Below are 24938 nucleotides of genomic sequence, written 5' to 3'. Positions count from 1 at the left end.
TCAGCTTTGTTTATTTAAGCTGAAACCATTAAATAACTAACCAGCGATCTGTGTCAGCTGATCACTGCGACCGTGCACTGAAGTTTTAGATCAAATAAACTAAGCTGAAACCACTAAATAACTAACCAGCCTGTGCCAGCGATCTGTGTCAGCTGATCCCTGCAACCGTGCACTGAAGTTTTAGAGAAAATAAACTAAGTTGAAACCATTAAATAACTAACCAGCCTGTGCCAGGGATCTGTGTCAGCTGATCTTTGCGACCATGCACTGAAGTCTTAGATCAAATAAACTAACCTGAAACCATTTAAATAACTAACCAGCCTGTGCCAGCGATCTGTGTCAGCGGATCCCTGCGACTGTGCACTGAAGTTTTAGATAAAATAAACTAAGTTGAAACAATTAAATAACTAACCAGCCTGTGCCAGGGATCTGTGTCAGCTGATCCCTGCAACCGTGCACTGAAGTTTTAGATAAACTAAGCTGAAACCATTAAATAACTAACCAGCCTGTGCCAGCGATCTGTGTCAGCTGATCCCTGCAACCGTGCACTGAAGTTTTAGATAAACTAAGTTGAAACCATTAAATAACTAACCAGCCTGTGCCAACGATCTGTGTCAGCTGATCCCTGCAACTGTGCACTGAAGTTTTAGATAAACTAAGCTGAAACCATTAAATAACTAACCAGCCTGTGCCAACGATCTGTGTCAGCTGATCCCTGCGAACGTGGACTGAAGTTTTAGATCAAATAAACAAAGCTGAAACCATTAAATAACTAACCAGCGATCTGTGTCAGCTGATCCCTGCGACCGTGCACTGAAGTTTTAGATCAAATAAACTAAGTTGAAACCACTAAATAACTAACCAGCCTGTGCCAGCGGTCTGTGTCAGCTGATCCCTGCAACCGTGCACTGAAGTTTTAGAGAAAATAAACTAAGTTGAAACCATTAAATAACTAACCAGCGTGTGTCAGGGATCTGTGTTAGCTGATCCCTGCAACCGTGCACTGAAGTTTTAGAGAAAATAAACTAAGTTGAAACCATTAAATAACTAACCAGCCTGTGCCAGGGATCTGTGTCAGCTGATCTTTGCGACCATGCACTGAAGTCTTAGATCAAATAAACTAACCTGAAACCATTTAAATAACTAACCAGCCTGTGACAGCGATCTGTGTCAGCGGATCCCTGCGACCGTGCACTGAAGTTTTAGATAAAATAAACTAAGTTGAAACCATTAAATAACTAACCAGCCTGTGCCAGCGATCTGTGTCAGCGGATCCCTGCGACCGTGCACTGAAGTTTTAGATAAAATAAACTAAGTTGAAACCATTAAATAACTAACCAGCCTGTGCCAGCGATCTGTGTCAGCTGATCCCTGCAACCGTGCACTGAAGTTTTAGATAAACTAAGCTGAAACCATTAAATAACTAACCAGCCTGTGCCAGCGATCTGTGTCAGCTGATCCCTGCAACCGTGCACTGAAGTTTTAGATAAACTAAGCTGAAACCATTAAATAACTAACCAGCCTGTGCCAGCGATCTGTTTCAGCTGATTCCTGCAACCGTGCACTGAAGTTTTAGATAAACTAAGCTGAAACCATTAAATAACTAGCCAGCCTGTGCCAGCGATCTGTGTCAGCTGATCCCTGCAACCGTGCACTGAAGTTTTAGATAAACTAAGCTGAAACCATTAAATAACTAGCCAGCCTGTGCCAGCGATCTGTGTCAGCTGATCCCTGCAACCGTGCACTGAAGTTTTAGATAAACTAAGCTGAAACCATTAAATAACTAGCCAGCCTGTGCCAGCGATCTGTGTCAGCTGATCCCTGCAACCGTGCACTGAAGTTTTAGATCAAATAAACTAAGCTGAAACCATTAAATAACTAACCAGCTGACACAGATCGCTGGTTAGTCATTTAATGGTTTCAGCTTTGTTTATTTAAGCTGAAACCATTAAATAACTAACCAGCGATCTGTGTCAGCTGATCACTGCGACCGTGCACTGAAGTTTTAGATCAAATAAACTAAGCTGAAACCACTAAATAACTAACCAGCCTGTGCCAGCGATCTGTGTCAGCTGATCCCTGCAACCGTGCACTGAAGTTTTAGATAAACTAAGTTGAAACCATTAAATAACTAACCAGCGATCTGTGTCAGCTGATCACTGCGACCGTGCACTGAAGTTTTAGATAAAATAAACTAAGTTGAAACCATTAAATAACTAACCAGCCTGTGCCAGCGATCTGTGTCAGCTGATCCCTGCAACCGTGCACTGAAGTCTTAGATCAACTAAACTAAGCTGAAACCATTAAATAACTAACCAGCCTGTGCCAGCGATCTGGGTCAGCTGATCCCTGCGAACGTGCACTGAAGTTTTAGATCAAATAAACTAAGCTGAAACCATTAAATAACTAACCAGCGATCTGTGTCAGCTGATCCCTGCAACCGTGCACTGAAGTTTTAGATAAAATAAACTAAGTTGAAACCATTAAATAACTAACCAGCCTGTGCAAGGGATCTGTGCCAGCGATCTGTTTCAGCTGATCTTTGCGAACGTGCACTGAAGTCTTAGATCAAATAAACTAACCTGAAACCACTAAATAACCAACCAGGCTGTGCCAGAGATCTGTGTCAGCTGATCCCTGCGAACGTGGACTGAAGTTTTAGATCAAATAAACTAACCTGAAACCATTAAACAACTAACCAGCCTGTGCCAGCGATCTGTGTCAGCTGATCCCTGCAACCGTGCACTGAAGTTTTAGATCAAATAAACTAAGCTGAAACCATTAAATAACCAACCAGGCTGTGCCAGAGATCTGTGTCAGCTGATCCCTGCGAACGTGGACTGAAGTTGTAGATCAAAGAAACTAAGCTGAAACCATTAAATAACTAACCAGCCTGTGCCAGCAATCTGTGTCAGCTGATCGCTGCGACCGTGCACTGAAGTTTTAGATCAAATAAACTAAGCTGAAACCACTAAATAACTAACCAGCCTGTGCCAGCGATCTGTGTCAGCTGATCTTTGCGACCGTGCACTGAAGTTTTAGATCAAATAAACTAAGCTGAAACCATTAAATAACTAACCAGCCTGTGACAGCGATCTGTGTCAGCTGATCTTTGCGACCGTGCACTGAAGTTTTAGATCAAATAAACTAAGCTGAAACCATTAAATAATTAACCAGCCTGTACCAGCGATCTGTGTCAGCTGATCTTTGCGACCGTGCACTGAAGTTTTAGATCAAATAAACTAAGCTGAAACCATTAAATAATTAACCAGCCTGTGACAGCGATCTGTGTCAGCGGATCCCTGCGACCGTGCACTGAAGTTTAAGATAAAATAAACTAAGTTGAAACCATTAAATAACTAACCAGCCTGTGCCAGCGATCTGTTTCAGCTGATCTTTGCGAACGTGCACTGAAGTCTTAGATCAAATAAACTAACCTGAAACCATTAAATAACCAACCAGCCTGTGCGAGCGATCTGTGTCAGCTGATCCCTGCAACCGTGCACTGAAGTTTTAGATCAAATAAACTAAGCTGAAACCATTAAATAACCAACCAGGCTGTGCCAGAGATCTGTGTCAGCTGATCCCTGCAACCGTGCACTGAATTTTTAGAGAAAATAAACTAAGTTGAAACCATTAAATAACTAACCAGCGTGTGTCAGCGATCTGTGTCAGCTGATTCCTGCAACCGTGCACTGAAGTTTTAGATAAAATAAACCAAACCGAAACCATTAAATAACTAACCAGCCTGTGCCAGCGATCTGTGTCAGCTGATTCCTGCAACCGTGCACTGAAGTTTTAGATAAACTAAGCTGAAACCATTAAATAACTAGCCAGCCTGTGCCAGGGATCTGTGTCAGCTGATCCCTGCAACCGTGCACTGAAGTTTTTTATGATAAACTAAGTTGAAACCATTAAATAACTAACCAGCCTGTACCAGCGATCTGTTTCAGCTGATCATTGCAACCGTGCACTGAAGTTTTAGATAAACTTGGCTGAAACCATTAAATAACTAACCAGCCTGTGCCAGCGATCTGTTTCAGCTGATCCCTGCAACCGTGCACTGAAGTTTTTTATGATAAACTAAGTTGAAACCATTAAATAACTAACCAGCCTGTACCAGCGATCTGTTTCAGCTGATCATTGCGACCGTGCACTGAAGTTTTAGATAAACTAAGCTGAAACCATTAAATAACTAACCAGCCTGTGCCAGCGATCTGTGTCAGCTGATCCCTGCGACCGTGCACTGAAGTTTTAGATAAAATAAACTAAGTTGAAACCAATAAATAACTAACCAGCCTGTGCCAGCGATCTGTGTCAGCTGATCACTGCGACCGTGCACTGAAGTTTTAGATAAAATAAACTAAGTTGAAACCATTAAATAACTAACCAGCCTGTGCCAGCAATCTGTGTCAGCTGATCCCTGCGACCGTGCACTGAAGTTTTAGATCAAATAAACTAAGTTGAAACCATTAAATAACTAACCAGCGATCTGTGTCAGCTGATCACTGCGACCGTGCACTGAAGTTTTAGATAAAATAAACTAACCTGAAACCATTAAATAACCAACCAGCCTGTGCGAGCGATCTGTGTCAGCTGATCCCTGCAACCGTGCACTGAAGTTTTAGATCAAATAAACTAAGCTGAAACCACTAAACAACTAACCAGCCTGTGCCAGCGGTCTGTGTCAGCTGATCCCCGCAACCGTGCACTGAAGTTTTAGAGAAAATAAACTAAGTTGAAACCATTAAATAACTAACCAGCCTGTGCCAGGAATCTTTGTCAAATGATCCCTGCAACCGTGCACTGAATTTTTAGAGAAAATAAACTAAGTTGAAACCATTAAATAACTAACCAGCCTGTGCCAGCGATCTGTTTCAGCTGATCCCTGCAACCGTGCACTGAAGTCTTAGATCAAATAAACTAAGCTGAAACCATTAAATAACCAACCAGCCTGTGCCAGAGATCTGTGTCAGCTGATCACTGCGACCGTGCACTGAAGTCTTAGATCAAATAAACTAAGCTGAAACCATTAAATAACTAACCAGCCTGTGCCAGCGATCTGTGTCAGCTGATCTTTGCGAACGTGCACTGAAGTCTTAGATCAAATAAACTAACCTGAAACCATTAAATAACCAACCAGCCTGTGCGAGCGATCTGTGTCAGCTGATCCCTGCAACCGTGCACTGAAGTTTTAGATCAAATAAACTAAGCTGAAACCACTAAACAACTAACCAGCCTGTGAAAGCGGTCTGTGTCAGCTGATCCCCGCAACCGTGCACTGAAGTCTTAGATCAAATAAACTAACCTGAAACCATCAAATAACTAACCAGCCTGTGCCAGCGATCTGTGTCAGCTGATTCCTGCAACCGTGCACTGAAGTTTTAGATAAACTAAGCTGAAACCATTAAATAACTAACCAGCCTGTGCCAGCGATCTGTTTCAGCTGATCCCTGCAACCGTGCCCTGAAGTTTTAGATAAACTAAGCTGAAACCATTAAATAACTAACCAGCCTGTGCCAGCGATCTGTTTCAGCTGATCCCTGCAACCGTGCACTGAAGTTTTAGATAAACTAAGCTGAAACCATTAAATAACTAACCAGCCTGTACCAGCGATCTGTTTCAGCTGATCCCTGCAACCGTGCACTGAAGTTTTAGATAAACTAAGCTGAAACCATTAAATAACTAACCAGCCTGTACCAGCGATCTGTGTCAGCTGATCCCTGCAACCGTGCACTGAAGTTTTAGATAAAATAAACCAAACCGAAACCATTAAATAACTAACCAGCCTGTGCCAGCGATCTGTGTCAGCTGATTCCTGCAACCGTGCACTGAAGTTTTAGATAAACTAAGCTGAAACCATTAAATAACTAGCCAGCCTGTGCCAGGGATCTGTGTCAGCTGATCCATGCAACCGTGCACTGAAGTTTTAGATAAACTAAGCTGAAACCATTAAATAACTAACAAGCCTGTGCCAGCGATCTGTTTCAGCTGATTCCTGCAACCGTGCACTGAAGTTTTTTATGATAAACTAAGTTGAAACCATTTAAATAACTAACCAGCCTGTGACAGCGATCTGTGTCAGCTGATCCCTGCAACCGTGCACTGAAGTTTTAGATCAAATAAACTAAGCTGAAACCATTAAATAACTAACAAGCCTGTGCCAACGATCTGTGTCAGCTGATCCCTGCAAGCGTGCACTGAAGTTTTAGATCAAATAAACTAAGCTGAAACCATTAAATAACTAACCAGCCTGTGCCAGCGATCTGTGTCAGCTGATCCCTGCAAGCATGCACTGAAGTTTTAGATCAAATAAACTAACCTGAAACCATTTAAATAACTAACCAGCCTGTGACAGCGATCTGTGTCAGCTGATCCCTGCAACCGTGCACTGAAGTTTTAGATAAACTAAGCTGAAACCATTAAATAACTAGCCAGCCTGTGCCAGCGATCTGTTTCATCTGATCCCTGCAACCGTGCACTGAAGTTTTAGATAAACTAAGCTGAAACCATTAAATCACTAACCAGCCTGTGCCAGCGATCTGTGTCAGCTGATCCCTGCAACCGTGCACTGAAGTTTTAGATAAGATAAACCAAACCGAAACCATTAAATAACTAACCAGCCTGTGCCAGCGATCTGTGTCAGCTGATCCCTGCAACCGTGCACTGAAGTTTTAGATAAACTAAGCTGAAACCATTAAATAACTAACCAGCCTGTGCCAGCGATTCTGTGTCAGCTGATCCCTGCAACCGTGCACTGAAGTTTTAGATTAAATAAACCAAACCTAAACCATTAAATAACTAACCAGCCTGTGCCAGCGATCTGTGTCAGCTGATCCCTGCAACCGTGCACTGAAGTTTTAGATAAACTAAGCTGAAACAATTAAATAACTAACCAGCCTGTGCCAGCGATCTGTGTCAGCTGATCCCTGCAACCGTGCACTGAAGTTTTAGATAAACTAAGCTGAAACAATTAAATAACTAACCAGCCTGTGCCAGCGATCTGTTTCAGCTGATCTTTGCGAATCTGCACTGAAGTCTTAGATCAAAATAAACTAAGCTGAAACCATTAAATAACTAACCAGCCTGTGCGAGCGATCTGTGTCAGCTGATCCCTGCAACCGTGCACTTACGTCTTAGATCAAATAAACTAAGCTGAAACCATTAAATAACTAACCAGCCTGTGCCAGCGATCTGTGTCAGCTGATCCCTGCAACCGTGCACTTACGTCTTAGATCAAATAAACTAAGCTGAAACCATTAAATAACTAACCAGCCTGTGCCAGCGATCTGTGTCAGCTGATCCCTGCAACCGTGCACTGAAGTTTTAGATAAACTAAGCTGAAACAATTAAATAACTAACCAGCCTGTGCCAGCGATCTGTGTCAGCTGATCCCTGCGACCGTGCACTGAAGTTTAAGATAAAATAAACTAAGTTGAAACCATTAAATAACTAACCAGCCTGTGCAAGGGATCTGTGCCAGCGATCTGTTTCAGCTGATCTTTGCAATCGTGCACTGAAGTCTTAGATCAAATAAACTAACCTGAAACCATTAAATAACTAACCAGCGATCTGTGTCAGCTGATCCCTGCGACCGTGCACTGAAGTCTTAGATCAAATAAACTAACCTGAAACCATTAAATAACTAACCAGCCTGTGCGAGCGATCTGTGTCAGCTGATCCCTGCAACCGTGCACTGAAGTTTTAGATCAAATAAACTAAGCTGAAACCATTAAATAACCAACCAGGCTGTGCCAGAGATCTGTGTCAGCTGATCCCTGCGAACGTGGACTGAAGTTTTAGATCAATTAAACTAAGCTGAAACCACTAAATAACTAACCAGCCTGTGCCAGCGATCTGTGTCAGCTGATCCCTGCAACCGTGCACTGAAGTTTTAGAGAAAATAAACTAAGTTGAAACCATTAAATAACTAACCAGCGTGTGTCAGGGATCTGTGTCAGCTGATCTTTGCGACCATGCACTGAAGTCTTAGATCAAATAAACTAACCTGAAACCATTAAATAACTAACCAGCGTGTGTCAGGGATCTGTGTTAGCTGATCCCTGCAACCGTGCACTGAAGTTTTAGATCAAATAAACTAAGCTGAAACCATTAAATAACCAACCAGGCTGTGCCAGAGATCTGTGTCAGCTGATCCCTGCAACCGTGCACTGAAGTTTTAGATCAAATAAACTAAGCTGAAACCATTAAATAACCAACCAGCCTGTGCCAGAGATCTGTGTCAGCTGATCCCTGCGAACGTGGACTGAAGTTGTAGATCAAATAAACAAAGCTGAAACCATTAAATAACTAACCAGCGATCTGTGTCAGCTGATCCCTGCAACCGTGCACTGAAGTTTTAGATAAACTTGGCTGAAACCATTAAATAACTAACCAGCCTGTACCAGCGATCTGTGTCAGCTGATCCATGCAACCGTGCACTGAAGTTTTAGATTAACTAAGCTGAAACCATTAAATAACTAACCAGCCTGTGCCAGCGATCTGTGTCAGCTGATCCCTGCAACCGTGCACTTAAGTTTTAGATCAAATAAACCAAACCGAAACCATTAAATAACTAACCAGCCTGTGCCAGCGATCTGTGTCAGCTGATCCCTGCAACCGTGCACTTAAGTTTTAGATCAAATAAACCAAACCGAAACCATTAAATAACTAACCAGTCTGTGCCAGCGATCTGTGTCAGCTGATCCCTGCAACCGTGCACTGAAGTTTTAGATCAAATAAACTAAGTTGAAACTATTAAATAACTAACCAGCCTGTGCCAGCGATCTGTGTCAGCTGATCCCTGCAACCGTGCACTGAAGTTTTAGATAAACTAAGCTGAAACCATTAAATAACTAACCAGTCTGTGCCAGCGATCTGTGTCAGCTGATCCCTGCAACCGTGCACTGAAGTTTTAGATCAAATAAACTAAGCTGAAACCATTAAATAACTAACCAGCCTGTGCCAGCGATCTGTGTCAGCTGATCCCTGCAACCGTGCACTGAAGTTTTAGATCAAATAAACTAAGTTGAAACCATTAAATAACCAACCAGCCTGTGCCAGCGATCTGTTTCAGCTGATCCCTGCGAACGTGGACTGAAGTCTTAGATCAAAATAAACTAAGCTGAAACCACAAAATAACTAACCAGCCTGTGCCAGCGATCTGTGTCAGCTTATCCCTGCAACCGTGCACTGAAGTTTTAGATAAAATAAACAAAGCTGAAACCATTAAATAACTAACCAGCCTGTGCCAGGGATCTGTGTCAGCTGATCCCTGCAACCGTGCACTGAAGTTTTAGATAAAATTAACTAAGTTGAAACCATTAAATAACTAACCAGCGTGTGTCAGGGATCTGTGTCAGCTGATTCCTGCAACCGTGCACTGAAGTTTTAGATAAACTAAGCTGAAACCATTAAATAACTAACCAGCGTGTGTCAGGGATCTGTGTTAGTTGATCCCTGCGACCGTGCACTGAATTTTTAGAGAAAATAAACTAAGTTGAAACCATTAAATAACTAACCAGCCTGTGCCAGCGCTCTGTGTCAACTGATCCCTGCAACCGTGCACTGAATTTTTAGAGAAAATAAACTAAGTTGAAACCATTAAATAACTAACCAGCCTGTGCCAGGGATCTGTGTCAGCTGATCCCTGCAACCGTGCACTGAAGTTTTAGATAAACTAAGCTGAAACCATTAAATAACTAACCAGCGTGTGCGAGCGATCTGTGTCAGCTGATCCCTGCAACCGTGCACTGAAGTTTTAGATCAAATAAACTAAGCTGAAACCATTAAATAACTAACCAGCCTGTGCCAGGGATCTGTGTCAGCTGATCCCTGCAACCGTGCACTGAAGTTTTAGATAAACTAAGCTGAAACCATTAAATAACTAACCAGCGTGTGCGAGCGATCTGTGTCAGCTGATCCCTGCAACCGTGCACTGAAGTTTTAGATCAAATAAACTAACCTGAAACCATTAAATAACTAACCAGCGTGTGCGAGCGATCTGTGTCAGCTGATCCCTGCAACCGTGCACTGAAGTTTTAGATCAAATAAACTAAGCTGAAACCATTAAATAACTAACCAGCGATCTGTGTCAGCTGATCACTGCGACCGTGCACTGAAGTTTTAGATCAAATAAACTAAGCTGAAACCACTAAATAACTAACCAGCCTGTGCCAGCGATCTGTGTCAGCTGATCCCTGCAACCGTGCACTGAAGTTTTAGAGAAAATAAACTAAGTTGAAACCATTAAATAACTAACCAGCCTGTGCCAGCGATCTGTGTCAGCGGATCCCTGCGACCGTGCACTGAAGTTTTAGATAAAATAAACTAAGTTGAAACCATTAAATAACTAACCAGCCTGTGCCAGGGATCTGTGTCAGCTGATCCCTGCAACCGTGCACTGAAGTTTTAGATAAACTAAGCTGAAACCATTAAATAACTAACCAGCCTGTGCCAGCGATCTGTTTCAGCTGATTCCTGCAACCGTGCACTGAAGTTTTTTATGATAAACTAAGTTGAAACCATTAAATAACTAACCAGCCTGTGACAGCGATCTGTGTCAGCTGATCCCTGCAACCGTGCACTGAAGTTTTAGATCAAATAAACTAAGCTGAAACCATTAAATAACTAACCAGCCTGTGCCAGCGATCTGTGTCAGCTGATCCCTGCAACCGTGCACTGAAGTTGTAGATCAAATAAACTAAGCTGAAACCATTAAATAACTAACCAGCTTGTGCCAGAGATCTGTGTCAGCTGATCCCTGCGAACGTGGACTGAAGTTTTAGATCAAATAAACTAAGCTGAAACCATTAAATAACTAACCAGCGATCTGTGTCAGCTGATCACTGCGACCGTGCACTGAAGTTTTAGATAAAATAAACTAAGTTGAAACCATTAAATAACTAACCAGCCTGTGCCAGCGATCTGTGTCAGCTGATCCCTGCAACCGTGCACTGAAGTTTTAGATCAAATAAACAAAGCTGAAACCATTAAATAACTAACCAGCTGACACAGATCGCTGGTTAGTTATTTAATGGTTTCAGCTTTGTTTATTTAAGCTGAAACCATTAAATAACTAACCAGCGATCTGTGTCAGCTGATCACTGCGACCGTGCACTGAAGTTTTAGATCAAATAAACTAAGCTGAAACCACTAAATAACTAACCAGCCTGTGCCAGGGATCTGTGTCAGCTGATCCCTGCAACCGTGCACTGAAGTTTTAGATCAAATAAACAAAGCTGAAACCATTAAATAACTAACCAGCTGACACAAATCGCTGGTTAGTTATTTAATGGTTTCAGCTTTGTTTATTTAAGCTGAAACCATTAAATAACTAACCAGCGATCTGTGTCAGCTGATCACTGCGACCGTGCACTGAAGTTTTAGATCAAATAAACTAAGTTGAAACCATTAAATAACTAACCAGCCTGTGCCAGGGATCTGTGTCAGCTGATCTTTGCGACCATGCACTGAAGTCTTAGATCAAATAAACTAACCTGAAACCATTTAAATAACTAACCAGCCTGTGCCAGCGATCTGTGTCAGCGGATCCCTGCGACTGTGCACTGAAGTTTTAGATAAAATAAACTAAGTTGAAACAATTAAATAACTAACCAGCCTGTGCCAGGGATCTGTGTCAGCTGATCCCTGCAACCGTGCACTGAAGTTTTAGATAAACTAAGTTGAAACCATTAAATAACTAACCAGCCTGTGCCAACGATCTGTGTCAGCTGATCCCTGCAACTGTGCACTGAAGTTTTAGATAAACTAAGCTGAAACCATTAAATAACTAACCAGCCTGTGCCAACGATCTGTGTCAGCTGATCCCTGCGAACGTGGACTGAAGTTTTAGATCAAATAAACAAAGCTGAAACCATTAAATAACTAACCAGCCTGTGCCAGCGATCTGTGTCAGCTGATCCCTGCAACCGTGCACTGAAGTTTTAGATAAACTAAGTTGAAACCATTAAATAACTAACCAGCCTGTGCCAACGATCTGTGTCAGCTGATCCCTGCAACTGTGCACTGAAGTTTTAGATAAACTAAGCTGAAACCATTAAATAACTAACCAGCCTGTGCCAACGATCTGTGTCAGCTGATCCCTGCGAACGTGGACTGAAGTTTTAGATCAAATAAACAAAGCTGAAACCATTAAATAACTAACCAGCGATCTGTGTCAGCTGATCCCTGCGACCGTGCACTGAAGTTTTAGATCAAATAAACTAAGTTGAAACCACTAAATAACTAACCAGCCTGTGCCAGCGGTCTGTGTCAGCTGATCCCTACAACCGTGCACTGAAGTTTTAGAGAAAATAAACTAAGTTGAAACCATTAAATAACTAACCAGCGTGTGTCAGGGATCTGTGTTAGCTGATCCCTGCAACCGTGCACTGAAGTTTTAGAGAAAATAAACTAAGTTGAAACCATTAAATAACTAACCAGCCTGTGCCAGGGATCTGTGTCAGCTGATCTTTGCGACCATGCACTGAAGTCTTAGATCAAATAAACTAACCTGAAACCATTTAAATAACTAACCAGCCTGTGACAGCGATCTGTGTCAGCGGATCCCTGCGACCGTGCACTGAAGTTTTAGATAAAATAAACTAAGTTGAAACCATTAAATAACTAACCAGCCTGTGCCAGCGATCTGTGTCAGCTGATCCCTGCAACCGTGCACTGAAGTTTTAGATAAACTAAGCTGAAACCATTAAATAACTAGCCAGCCTGTGCCAGCGATCTGTTTCAGCTGATTCCTGCAACCGTGCACTGAAGTTTTTTATGATAAACTAAGTTGAAACCATTAAATAAATAACCAGCCTGTGCCAGCGATCTGTGTCAGCTGATCCCTGCAACCGTGCACTGAAGTTTTAGATAAACTAAGCTGAAACCATTAAATAACTAGCCAGCCTGTGCCAGCGATCTGTGTCAGCTGATCCCTGCAACCGTGCACTGAAGTTTTAGATCAAATAAACTAAGCTGAAACCATTAAATAACTAACCAGCTGACACAGATCGCTGGTTAGTCATTTAATGGTTTCAGCTTTGTTTATTTAAGCTGAAACCATTAAATAACTAACCAGCGATCTGTGTCAGCTGATCACTGCGACCGTGCACTGAAGTTTTAGATCAAATAAACTAAGCTGAAACCACTAAATAACTAACCAGCCTGTGCCAGCGATCTGTGTCAGCTGATCTTTGCGACCGTGCACTGAAGTCTTAGATCAAATAAACTAACCTGAAACCATTAAATAACTAACCAGCCTGTGCCAGCGATCTGTGTCAGCTGATCCCTGCAATCGTGCACTGAAGTTTTAGATCAAATAAACTAAGCTGAAACCATTAAATAACTAACCAGCCTGTGCCAGCGATCTGTGTCAGCTGATCCCTGCAACCGTGCACTGAAGTTTTAGATAAAATAAACTAAGCTGAAACCATTAAATAACTAACCAGCGATCTGTGTCAGCGGATCCCTGCGACTGTGCACTGAAGTTTTAGATAAAATAAACTAAGCTGAAACCATTAAATAACTAACCAGCGATCTGTGTCAGCGGATCCCTGCGACCGTGCACTGAAGTTTAAGATAAAATAAACTAAGTTGAAACCATTAAATAACTAACCAGCCTGTGCAAGGGATCTGTGCAAGCGATCTGTTTCAGCTGATCTTTGCGAACGTGCACTGAAGTCTTAGATCAAATAAACTAACCTGAAACCATTAAATAACCAACCAGCCTGTGCCAGCGATCTGTGTCAGCTGATCCCTGCAACCGTGCACTGAAGTTTTAGATCAAATAAACTAAGCTGAAACCACTAAATAACTAACCAGCCTGTGCCAGGAATCTTTGTCAACTGATCCCTGCAACCGTGCACTGAAGTTTTAGATCAAATAAACTAAGCTGAAACCATTAAATAACTAACCAGCGATCTGTGTCAGCTGATTCCTGCAACCGTGCACTGAAGTTTTAGATAAACTAAGTTGAAACCATTAAATAACTAACCAGCCTGTGCCAGGGATCTGTGTCAGCTGATTCCTGCAACCGTGCACTGAAGTTTTAGATAAACTAAGCTGAAACCATTAAATAACTAGCCAGCCTGTGCCAGGGATCTGTGTCAGCTGATCCCTGCAACCGTGCACTGAAGTTTTAGATAAACTAACCTGAAACCATTAAATAACTAACCAGCCTGTGCCAGCGATCTGTGTCAGCTGATCACTGCAACCGTGCACTGAAGTTTTAGATAAAATAAACTAAGCTGAAACCATTAAATAACTAACCAGCGATCTGTGTCAGCGGATCCCTGCGACTGTGCACTGAAGTTTTAGATAAAATAAACTAAGCTGAAACCATTAAATAACTAACCAGCGATCTGTGTCAGCGGATCCCTGCGACCGTGCACTGAAGTTTAAGATAAAATAAACTAAGTTGAAACCATTAAATAACTAACCAGCCTGTGCAAGGGATCTGTGCAAGCGATCTGTTTCAGCTGATCTTTGCGAACGTGCACTGAAGTCTTAGATCAAATAAACTAACCTGAAACCATTAAATAACCAACCAGCCTGTGCCAGCGATCTGTGTCAGCTGATCCCTGCAACCGTGCACTGAAGTTTTAGATCAAATAAACTAAGCTGAAACCACTAAATAACTAACCAGCCTGTGCCAGGAATCTTTGTCAACTGATCCCTGCAACCGTGCACTGAAGTTTTAGATCAAATAAACTAAGCTGAAACCATTAAATAACTAACCAGCGATCTGTGTCAGCTGATTCCTGCAACCGTGCACTGAAGTTTTAGATAAACTAAGTTGAAACCATTAAATAACTAACCAGCCTGTGCCAGGGATCTGTGTCAGCTGATTCCTGCAACCGTGCACTGAAGTTTTAGATAAACTAAGCTGAAACCATTAAATAACTAGCCAGCCTGTGCCAGGGATCTGTGTCAGCTGATCCCTGCAACCGTGCACTGAAGTTTTAGATAAACTAACCTGAAACCATTAAATAACTAACCAGCCTGTGCCAGCGATCTGTGTCAGCTGATCCCTGCAACCGTGCACTGAAGTTTTAGATAAACTTGGCTGAAACCATTAAATAACTAACCAGCCTGTGCGAGCGATCTGTGTCAGCTGATTCCTGCAACCGTGCACTGAAGTGTTAGATAAACTAAGTTGAAACCATTAAATAACTAACCAGCCTGTGCCAGCGATCTGTTTCAGCTGATTCCTGCAACCGTGCACTGAAGTTTTTTATGATAAACTAAGTTGAAACCATTTAAATAACTAACCAGCCTGTGGCAGCGATCTGTGTCAGCTGATCCCTGCAACCGTGCACTTACGTCTTAGATCAATTAAACTAACCTGAAACCATTAAATAACTAACCAGCCTGTGCCAGCGATCTGTGTCAGCTGATCCCTGCAACCGTGCACTGAAGTTTTAGATCAAATAAACTAACCTGAAACCATTAAATAACTAACCAGCCTGTGCCAGCGATCTGTGTCAGCTGATCCCTGCAACCGTGCACTGAAGTTTTAGATAAAATAAACTAAGCTGAAACCATTAAATAACTAACCAGCGATCTGTGTCAGCGGATCCCTGCGACCGTGCACTGAAGTTTAAGATAAAATAAACTAAGTTGAAACCATTAAATAACTAACCAGCCTGTGCAAGGGATCTGTGCCAGCGATCTGTTTCAGCTGATCTTTGCGAACGTGCACTGAAGTCTTAGATCAAATAAACTAACCTGAAACCATTAAATAACCAACCAGCCTGTGCCAGCGATCTGTGTCAGCTGATCCCTGCATCCGTGCACTGAAGTTTTAGATCAAATAAACTAAGCTGAAACCATTAAATAACCAACCAGGCTGTGCCAGAGATCTGTGTCAGCTGATCCCTGCGAACGTGGACTGAAGTTTTAGATCAAATAAACTAAGCTGAAACCACTAAACAACTAACCAGCCTGTGCCAGGAATCTTTGTCAGCTGATCCCTGCAACCGTGCACTGAAGTTTTAGAGAAAATAAACTAAGTTGAAACCATTAAATAACTAACCAGCCTGTGCGAGCGATCTGTGTCAGCTGATCCCTGCAACCGTGCACTGAAGTTTTAGATCAAATAAACTAAGCTGAAACCACTAAATAACTAACCAGCGTGTGTCAGGGATCTGTGTTAGCTGATCCCTGCAACCGTGCACTGAAGTTTTAGAGAAAATAAACTAAGTTGAAACCATTACATAACTAACCAGCCTGTGCCAGGGATCTGTTTCAGCTGATCTTTGCGAACGTGCACTGAAGTCTTAGATCAAATAAACTAACCTGAAACCATTAAATAACCAACCAGGCTGTGCCAGAGATCTGTGTCAGCTGATCCCTGCAACCGTGCACTGAAGATTTAGAGAAAATAAACTAAGTTGAAACCATTAAATAACTAACCAGCCTGTGCCAGGAATCTTTGTCAGCTGATCCCTGCAACCGTGCACTGAAGTTTTAGAGAAAATAAACTAAGTTGAAACCATTAAATAACTAACCAGCCTGTGCGAGCGATCTGTGTCAGCTGATCCCTGCAACCGTGCACTGAAGTTTTAGATCAAATAAACTAAGCTGAAACCATTAAATAACTAACCAGCGTGTGTCAGGGATCTGTGTTAGCTGATCCCTGCAACCGTGCACTGAAGTTTTAGAGAAAATAAACTAAGTTGAAACCATTAAATAACTAACCAGCCTGTGCGAGCGATCTGTGTCAGCTGATCCCTGCAACCGTGCACTGAAGTTTTAGATCAAATAAACTAAGCTGAAACCATTAAATAACTAACCAGCGTGTGTCAGGGATCTGTGTTAGCTGATCCCTGCAACCGTGCACTGAAGTTTTAGAGAAAATAAACTAAGTTGAAACCATTACATAACTAACCAGCCTGTGCCAGGGATCTGTGTCAGCTGATCTTTGCGACCATGCACTGAAGTCTTAGATCAAATAAACTAACCTGAAACCATTTAAATAACTAACCAGCCTGTGCGAGCGATGTGTGTCAGCTGATCCCTGCAACCGTACACTGAAGTTTTAGATCAAATAAACTAACCTGAAACCATTAAATAACTAACCAGCCTGTGCCAGCGATCTGTGTCAGCTGATCCCTGCAACCGTACACTGAAGTTTTAGATCAAATAAACTAACCTGAAACCATTAAATAACTAACCAGCGTGTGTCAGGGATCTGTGTTAGCTGATCCCTGCAACTGTGCACTGAAGTTTTACAGAAAATAAAGTAAGCTGAAACCATTAAATAACTAACCAGCCTGTGCCAGGGATCTGTGTCAGCTGATCTTTGCGACCATGCACTGAAGTCTTAGATCAAATAAACTAACCTGAAACCATTAAATAACTAACCAGCCTGTGCGAGCGATCTGTGTCAGCTGATCCCTGCAACCGTGCACTGAAGTTTTAGATCAAATAAACTAAGCTGAAACCATTAAATAACTAACCAGCGATCTGTGTCAGCTGATCCCTGCGACCGTGCACTGAAGTTTTAGAGAAAATAAACTAAGTTGAAACCATTAAATAACTAACCAGCGTGTGTCAGGGATCTGTGTTAGCTGATCCCTGCAACTGTGCACTGAAGTTTTAGATAAAATAAACTAAGCTGAAACCATTAAATAACTAACCAGGGATCTGTGTCAGCTGATTCCTGCAACCGTGCACTGAAGTTTTAGATAAACTAACCTGAAACCATTAAATAACTAACCAGCCTGTGCCAGGGATCTGTGTCAGCTGATCCCTGCAACCGTGCACTGAAGTTTTAGATAAACTAACCTGAAACCATTAAATAACTAACCAGCGATCTGTGTCAGCTGATCCCTGCGACCGTGCACTGAAGTTTTAGATCAAATAAACTAAGCTGAAACCATTAAATAACTAACCAGCCTGTGCGAGCGATCTGTGTCAGCTGATCCCTGCAACCGTGCACTGAAGTTTTACAGAAAATAAAGTAAGCTGAAACAATTAAATAACTAACCAGGCTGTGCAAGGGATCTGTGTCAGCTGATCCCTGCAACCGTGCACTGAAGTTTTAGAGAAAATAAACTAAGTTGAAACCATTAAATAACCAACCAGCCTGTGCGAGCGATCTGTGTCAGCTGATCCCTGCATCCGTGCACTGAAGTTTTAGATCAAATAAACTAAGCTGAAACCATTAAATAACCAACCAGGCTGTGCCAGAGATCTGTGTCAGCTGATCCCTGCGAACGTGGACTGAAGTTTTAGATCAAATAAACTAAGCTGAAACCACTAAACAACTAACCAGCCTGTGCCAGGAATCTTTGTCAGCTGATCCCTGCAACCGTGCACTGAAGTTTTAGAGAAAATAAACTAAGTTGAAACCATTAAATAACTAACCAGCCTGTGCGAGCGATCTGTGTCAGCTGATCCCTGCAACCGTGCACTGAAGTTTTACATCAAATAAACTAAGCTGAAACCACTAAATAACTAACCAGCGTGTGTCAGGGATCTGTGTTAGCTGATCCCTGCAACCGTGCACTGAAGATTTAGAGAAAATAAACTAAGTTGAAACCATTAAATAACTAACCAGCCTGTGCCAGGAATCTTTGTCAGCTGATCTTTGCGACCATGCACTGAAGTCTTAGATCAAATAAACTAACCTGAAACCATTTAAATAACTAACCAGCCTGTGCGAGCGATCTGTGTCAGCTGATCCCTGCAACCGTACACTGAAGTTTTAGATCAAATAAACTAACCTGAAACCATTAAATAACTAACCAGCCTGTGCGAGCGATCTGTGTCAGCTGATCTTTGCGATCATGCCCTGAAGTCTTAGATCAAATAAACTAACCTGAAACCATTAAATAACTAACCAGCCTGTGCGAGCGATCTGTGTCAGCTGATCCCTGCAACCGTACACTGAAGTTTTAGATCAAATAAACTAACCTGAAACCATTAAATAACTAACCAGCCTGTGCCAGCGATCTGTGTCAGCTGATCCCTGCGAACGTGGACTGAAGTTTTAGATCAAATAAACAAAGCTGAAACCATTAAATAACTAACCAGCGATCTGTGTCAGCTGATCACTGCGACCGTGCACTGAAGTTTTAGATAAAATAAACTAAGTTGAAACCATTAAATAACTAACCAGCCTGTGCCAGCGATCTGTGTCAGCTGATCCCTGCAACCGTGCACTGAAGTCTTAGATCAAATAAACTAAGCTGAAACCATTAAATAACTAACCAGCCTGTGCCAGGGATCTGTGTCAGCTGATCCCTGCAACCGTGCACTGAAGTTTTAGATAAAATAAACTAAGCTGAAACCATTAAATAACTAACCAGCCTGTGCCAGCGATCTGTGTCAGCTGATCACTGCAACCGTGCACTGAAGTTTTAGATAAAATAAACTAAGCTGAAACCATTAAATAACTAACCAGCGATCTGTGTCAGCGGATCCCTGCGACTGTGCACTGAAGTTTTAGATAAAATAAACTAAGCTGAAACCATTAAATAACTAACCAGCGATCTGTGTCAGCGGATCCCTGCGACCGTGCACTGAAGTTTAAGATAAAATAAACTAAGTTGAAACCATTAAATAACTAACCAGCCTGTGCAAGGGATCTGTGCAAGCGATCTGTTTCAGCTGATCTTTGCGAACGTGCACTGAAGTCTTAGATCAAATAAACTAACCTGAAACCATTAAATAACCAACCAGCCTGTGCCAGCGATCTGTGTCAGCTGATCCCTGCAACCGTGCACTGAAGTTTTAGATCAAATAAACTAAGCTGAAACCACTAAATAACTAACCAGCCTGTGCCAGGAATCTTTGTCAACTGATCCCTGCAACCGTGCACTGAAGTTTTAGATCAAATAAACTAAGCTGAAACCATTAAATAACTAACCAGCGATCTGTGTCAGCTGATTCCTGCAACCGTGCACTGAAGTTTTAGATAAACTAAGTTGAAACCATTAAATAACTAACCAGCCTGTGCCAGGGATCTGTGTCAGCTGATTCCTGCAACCGTGCACTGAAGTTTTAGATAAACTAAGCTGAAACCATTAAATAACTAGCCAGCCTGTGCCAGGGATCTGTGTCAGCTGATCCCTGCAACCGTGCACTGAAGTTTTAGATAAACTAACCTGAAACCATTAAATAACTAACCAGCCTGTGCCAGCGATCTGTGTCAGCTGATCACTGCAACCGTGCACTGAAGTTTTAGATAAAATAAACTAAGCTGAAACCATTAAATAACTAACCAGCGATCTGTGTCAGCGGATCCCTGCGACTGTGCACTGAAGTTTTAGATAAAATAAACTAAGCTGAAACCATTAAATAACTAACCAGCGATCTGTGTCAGCGGATCCCTGCGACCGTGCACTGAAGTTTAAGATAAAATAAACTAAGTTGAAACCATTAAATAACTAACCAGCCTGTGCAAGGGATCTGTGCAAGCGATCTGTTTCAGCTGATCTTTGCGAACGTGCACTGAAGTCTTAGATCAAATAAACTAACCTGAAACCATTAAATAACCAACCAGCCTGTGCCAGCGATCTGTGTCAGCTGATCCCTGCAACCGTGCACTGAAGTTTTAGATCAAATAAACTAAGCTGAAACCACTAAATAACTAACCAGCCTGTGCCAGGAATCTTTGTCAACTGATCCCTGCAACCGTGCACTGAAGTTTTAGATCAAATAAACTAAGCTGAAACCATTAAATAACTAACCAGCGATCTGTGTCAGCTGATTCCTGCAACCGTGCACTGAAGTTTTAGATAAACTAAGTTGAAACCATTAAATAACTAACCAGCCTGTGCCAGGGATCTGTGTCAGCTGATTCCTGCAACCGTGCACTGAAGTTTTAGATAAACTAAGCTGAAACCATTAAATAACTAGCCAGCCTGTGCCAGGGATCTGTGTCAGCTGATCCCTGCAACCGTGCACTGAAGTTTTAGATAAACTAACCTGAAACCATTAAATAACTAACCAGCCTGTGCCAGCGATCTGTGTCAGCTGATCCCTGCAACCGTGCACTGAAGTTTTAGATAAACTTGGCTGAAACCATTAAATAACTAACCAGCCTGTGCCAGCGATCTGTGTCAGCTGATTCCTGCAACCGTGCACTGAAGTGTTAGATAAACTAAGTTGAAACCATTAAATAACTAACCAGCCTGTGCCAGCGATCTGTTTCAGCTGATTCCTGCAACCGTGCACTGAAGTTTTTTATGATAAACTAAGTTGAAACCATTTAAATAACTAACCAGCCTGTGGCAGCGATCTGTGTCAGCTGATCCCTGCAACCGTGCACTTACGTCTTAGATCAATTAAACTAACCTGAAACCATTAAATAACTAACCAGCCTGTGCCAGCGATCTGTGTCAGCTGATCCCTGCAACCGTGCACTGAAGTTTTAGATCAAATAAACTAACCTGAAACCATTAAATAACTAACCAGCCTGTGCCAGCGATCTGTGTCAGCTGATCCCTGCAACCGTGCACTGAAGTTTTAGATAAAATAAACTAAGCTGAAACCATTAAATAACTAACCAGCGATCTGTGTCAGCGGATCCCTGCGACCGTGCACTGAAGTTTAAGATAAAATAAACTAAGTTGAAACCATTAAATAACTAACCAGCCTGTGCAAGGGATCTGTGCCAGCGATCTGTTTCAGCTGATCTTTGCGAACGTGCACTGAAGTCTTAGATCAAATAAACTAACCTGAAACCATTAAATAACCAACCAGCCTGTGCCAGCGATCTGTGTCAGCTGATCCCTGCATCCGTGCACTGAAGTTTTAGATCAAATAAACTAAGCTGAAACCATTAAATAACCAACCAGGCTGTGCCAGCGATCTGTGTCAGCTGATCCCTGCGAACGTGGACTGAAGTTTTAGATCAAATAAACTAAGCTGAAACCACTAAACAACTAACCAGCCTGTGCCAGGAATCTTTGTCAGCTGATCCCTGCAACCGTGCACTGAAGTTTTAGAGAAAATAAACTAAGTTGAAACCATTAAATAACTAACCAGCCTGTGCGAGCGATCTGTGTCAGCTGATCCCTGCAACCGTGCACTGAAGTTTTAGATCAAATAAACTAAGCTGAAACCACTAAATAACTAACCAGCGTGTGTCAGGGATCTGTGTTAGCTGATCCCTGCAACCGTGCACTGAAGTTTTAGAGAAAATAAACTAAGTTGAAACCATTACATAACTAACCAGCCTGTGCCAGGGATCTGTTTCAGCTGATCTTTGCGAACGTGCACTGAAGTCTTAGATCAAATAAACTAACCTGAAACCATTTAAATAACTAACCAGCCTGTGCGAGCGATCTGTGTCAGCTGATCCCTGCAACCGTACACTGAAGTTTTAGATCAAATAAACTAACCTGAAACCATTAAATAACTAACCAGCCTGTGCCAGCGATCTGTGTCAGCTGATCCCTGCAACCGTACACTGAAGTTTTAGATCAAATAAACTAACCTGAAACCATTAAATAACTAACCAGCCTGTGCGAGCGATCTGTGTCAGCTGATCTTTGCGATCATGCCCTGAAGTCTTAGATCAAATAAACAAAGCTGAAACCATTAAATAACTAACCAGCCTGTGCCAGCGATCTGTGTCAGCTGATCCCTGCAACCGTGCACTGAAGTCTTAGATCAAATAAACTAAGCTGAAACCATTAAATAACTAACCAGCCTGTGCCAGCGATCTGTGTCAGCTGATCACTGCGACCGTGCACTGAAGTTTTAGATAAAATAAACTAAGTTGAAACCATTAAATAACTAACCAGCCTGTGCCAGCGATCTGTGTCAGCTGATCCCTGCAACCGTGCACTGAAGTCTTAGATCAAATAAACTAAGCTGAAACCATTAAATAACTAACCAGCCTGTGCCAGCGATCTGTGTCAGCTGATCCCTGCGACCGTGCACTGAAGTTTTAGATAAAATACACTAAGTTGAAACCATTAAATAACTAACCAGCCTGTGCCAGCGATCTGTGTCAGCTGATCTTTGCGAACGTGCACTGAAGTCTTAGATCAAATAAACTAACCTGAAACCATTAAATAACTAACCAGCCTGTGCCAGCGATCTGTGTCAGCTGATCCCTGCAATCGTGCACTGAAGTTTTAGATCAAATAAACTAAGCTGAAACCATTAAATAACTAACCAGCCTGTGCCAGCGATCTGTGTCAGCTGATCCCTGCAATCGTGCACTGAAGTTTTAGATAAACTAAGCTGAAACCATTAAATAACTAACCAGCCTGTCCCAGCGATCTGTGTCAGCTGATCACTGCGACCGTGCACTGAAGTTTTAGATAAAATAAACTAAGTTGAAACCATTAAATAACTAACCAGCCTGTGCCAGCGATCTGTGTCAGCTGATCCCTGCAACCGTGCACTGAAGTCTTAGATCAAATAAACTAAGCTGAAACCATTAAATAACTAACCAGCCTGTGCCAGCGATCTGTGTCAGCTGATCACTGCAACCGTGCACTGAAGTTTTAGATAAAATAAACTAAGCTGAAACCATTAAATAACTAACCAGCGATCTGTGTCAGCGGATCCCTGCGACTGTGCACTGAAGTTTTAGATAAAATAAACTAAGCTGAAACCATTAAATAACTAACCAGCGATCTGTGTCAGCGGATCCCTGCGACCGTGCACTGAAGTTTAAGATAAAATAAACTAAGTTGAAACCATTAAATAACTAACCAGCCTGTGCAAGGGATCTGTGCAAGCGATCTGTTTCAGCTGATCTTTGCGAACGTGCACTGAAGTCTTAGATCAAATAAACTAACCTGAAACCATTAAATAACCAACCAGCCTGTGCCAGCGATCTGTGTCAGCTGATCCCTGCAACCGTGCACTGAAGTTTTAGATCAAATAAACTAAGCTGAAACCACTAAATAACTAACCAGCGTGTGTCAGGGATCTGTGTTAGCTGATCCCTGCAACTGTGCACTGAAGTTTTACAGAAAATAAAGTAAGCTGAAACCATTAAATAACTAACCAGCCTGTGCCAGGGATCTGTGTCAGCTGATCTTTGCGACCATGCACTGAAGTCTTAGATCAAATAAACTAACCTGAAACCATTAAATAACTAACCAGCCTGTGCGAGCGATCTGTGTCAGCTGATCCCTGCAACCGTGCACTGAAGTTTTAGATCAAATAAACTAAGCTGAAACCATTAAATAACTAACCAGCGATCTGTGTCAGCTGATCCCTGCGACCGTGCACTGAAGTTTTAGAGAAAATAAACTAAGTTGAAACCATTAAATAACTAACCAGCGTGTGTCAGGGATCTGTGTTAGCTGATCCCTGCAACTGTGCACTGAAGTTTTAGATAAAATAAACTAAGCTGAAACCATTAAATAACTAACCAGGGATCTGTGTCAGCTGATTCCTGCAACCGTGCACTGAAGTTTTAGATAAACTAAGCTGAAACCATTAAATAACTAGCCAGCCTGTGCCAGGGATCTGTGTCAGCTGATCCCTGCAACCGTGCACTGAAGTTTTAGATAAACTAACCTGAAACCATTAAATAACTAACCAGCGATCTGTGTCAGCTGATCCCTGCGACCGTGCACTGAAGTTTTAGATAAAATAAACTAAGCTGAAACCATTAAATAACTAACGAGCGATCTGTGTCAGCTGATCCCTGCGACCGTGCACTGAAGTTTTAGATCAAATAAACTAAGCTGAAACCATTAAATAACTAACCAGCCTGTGCCAGCGATCTGTGTCAGCTGATCCCTGCAACCGTGCACTGAAGTTTTACAGAAAATAAAGTAAGCTGAAACAATTAAATAACTAACCAGGCTGTGCAAGGGATCTGTGTCAGCTGATCCCTGCAACCGTGCACTGAAGTTTTAGAGAAAATAAACTAAGTTGAAACCATTAAATAACTAACCAGCCTGTGCCAGGGATCTGTGTCGGCTGATCTTTGCGAACGTGCACTGAAGTCTTAG

Source organism: Copadichromis virginalis, linkage group LG3 (genome assembly GCF_057382275.1).
Source record: "Copadichromis virginalis isolate Kocher_CV1m ecotype Utaka linkage group LG3, C_Virginalis_male_GT1.1, whole genome shotgun sequence".
NCBI classification, from domain to species: Eukaryota; Metazoa; Chordata; class Actinopteri; order Cichliformes; family Cichlidae; genus Copadichromis; species Copadichromis virginalis.
The sequence above is the reverse complement of the archived record's forward strand: the minus strand, read 5'-3'. Positions refer to the sequence as shown.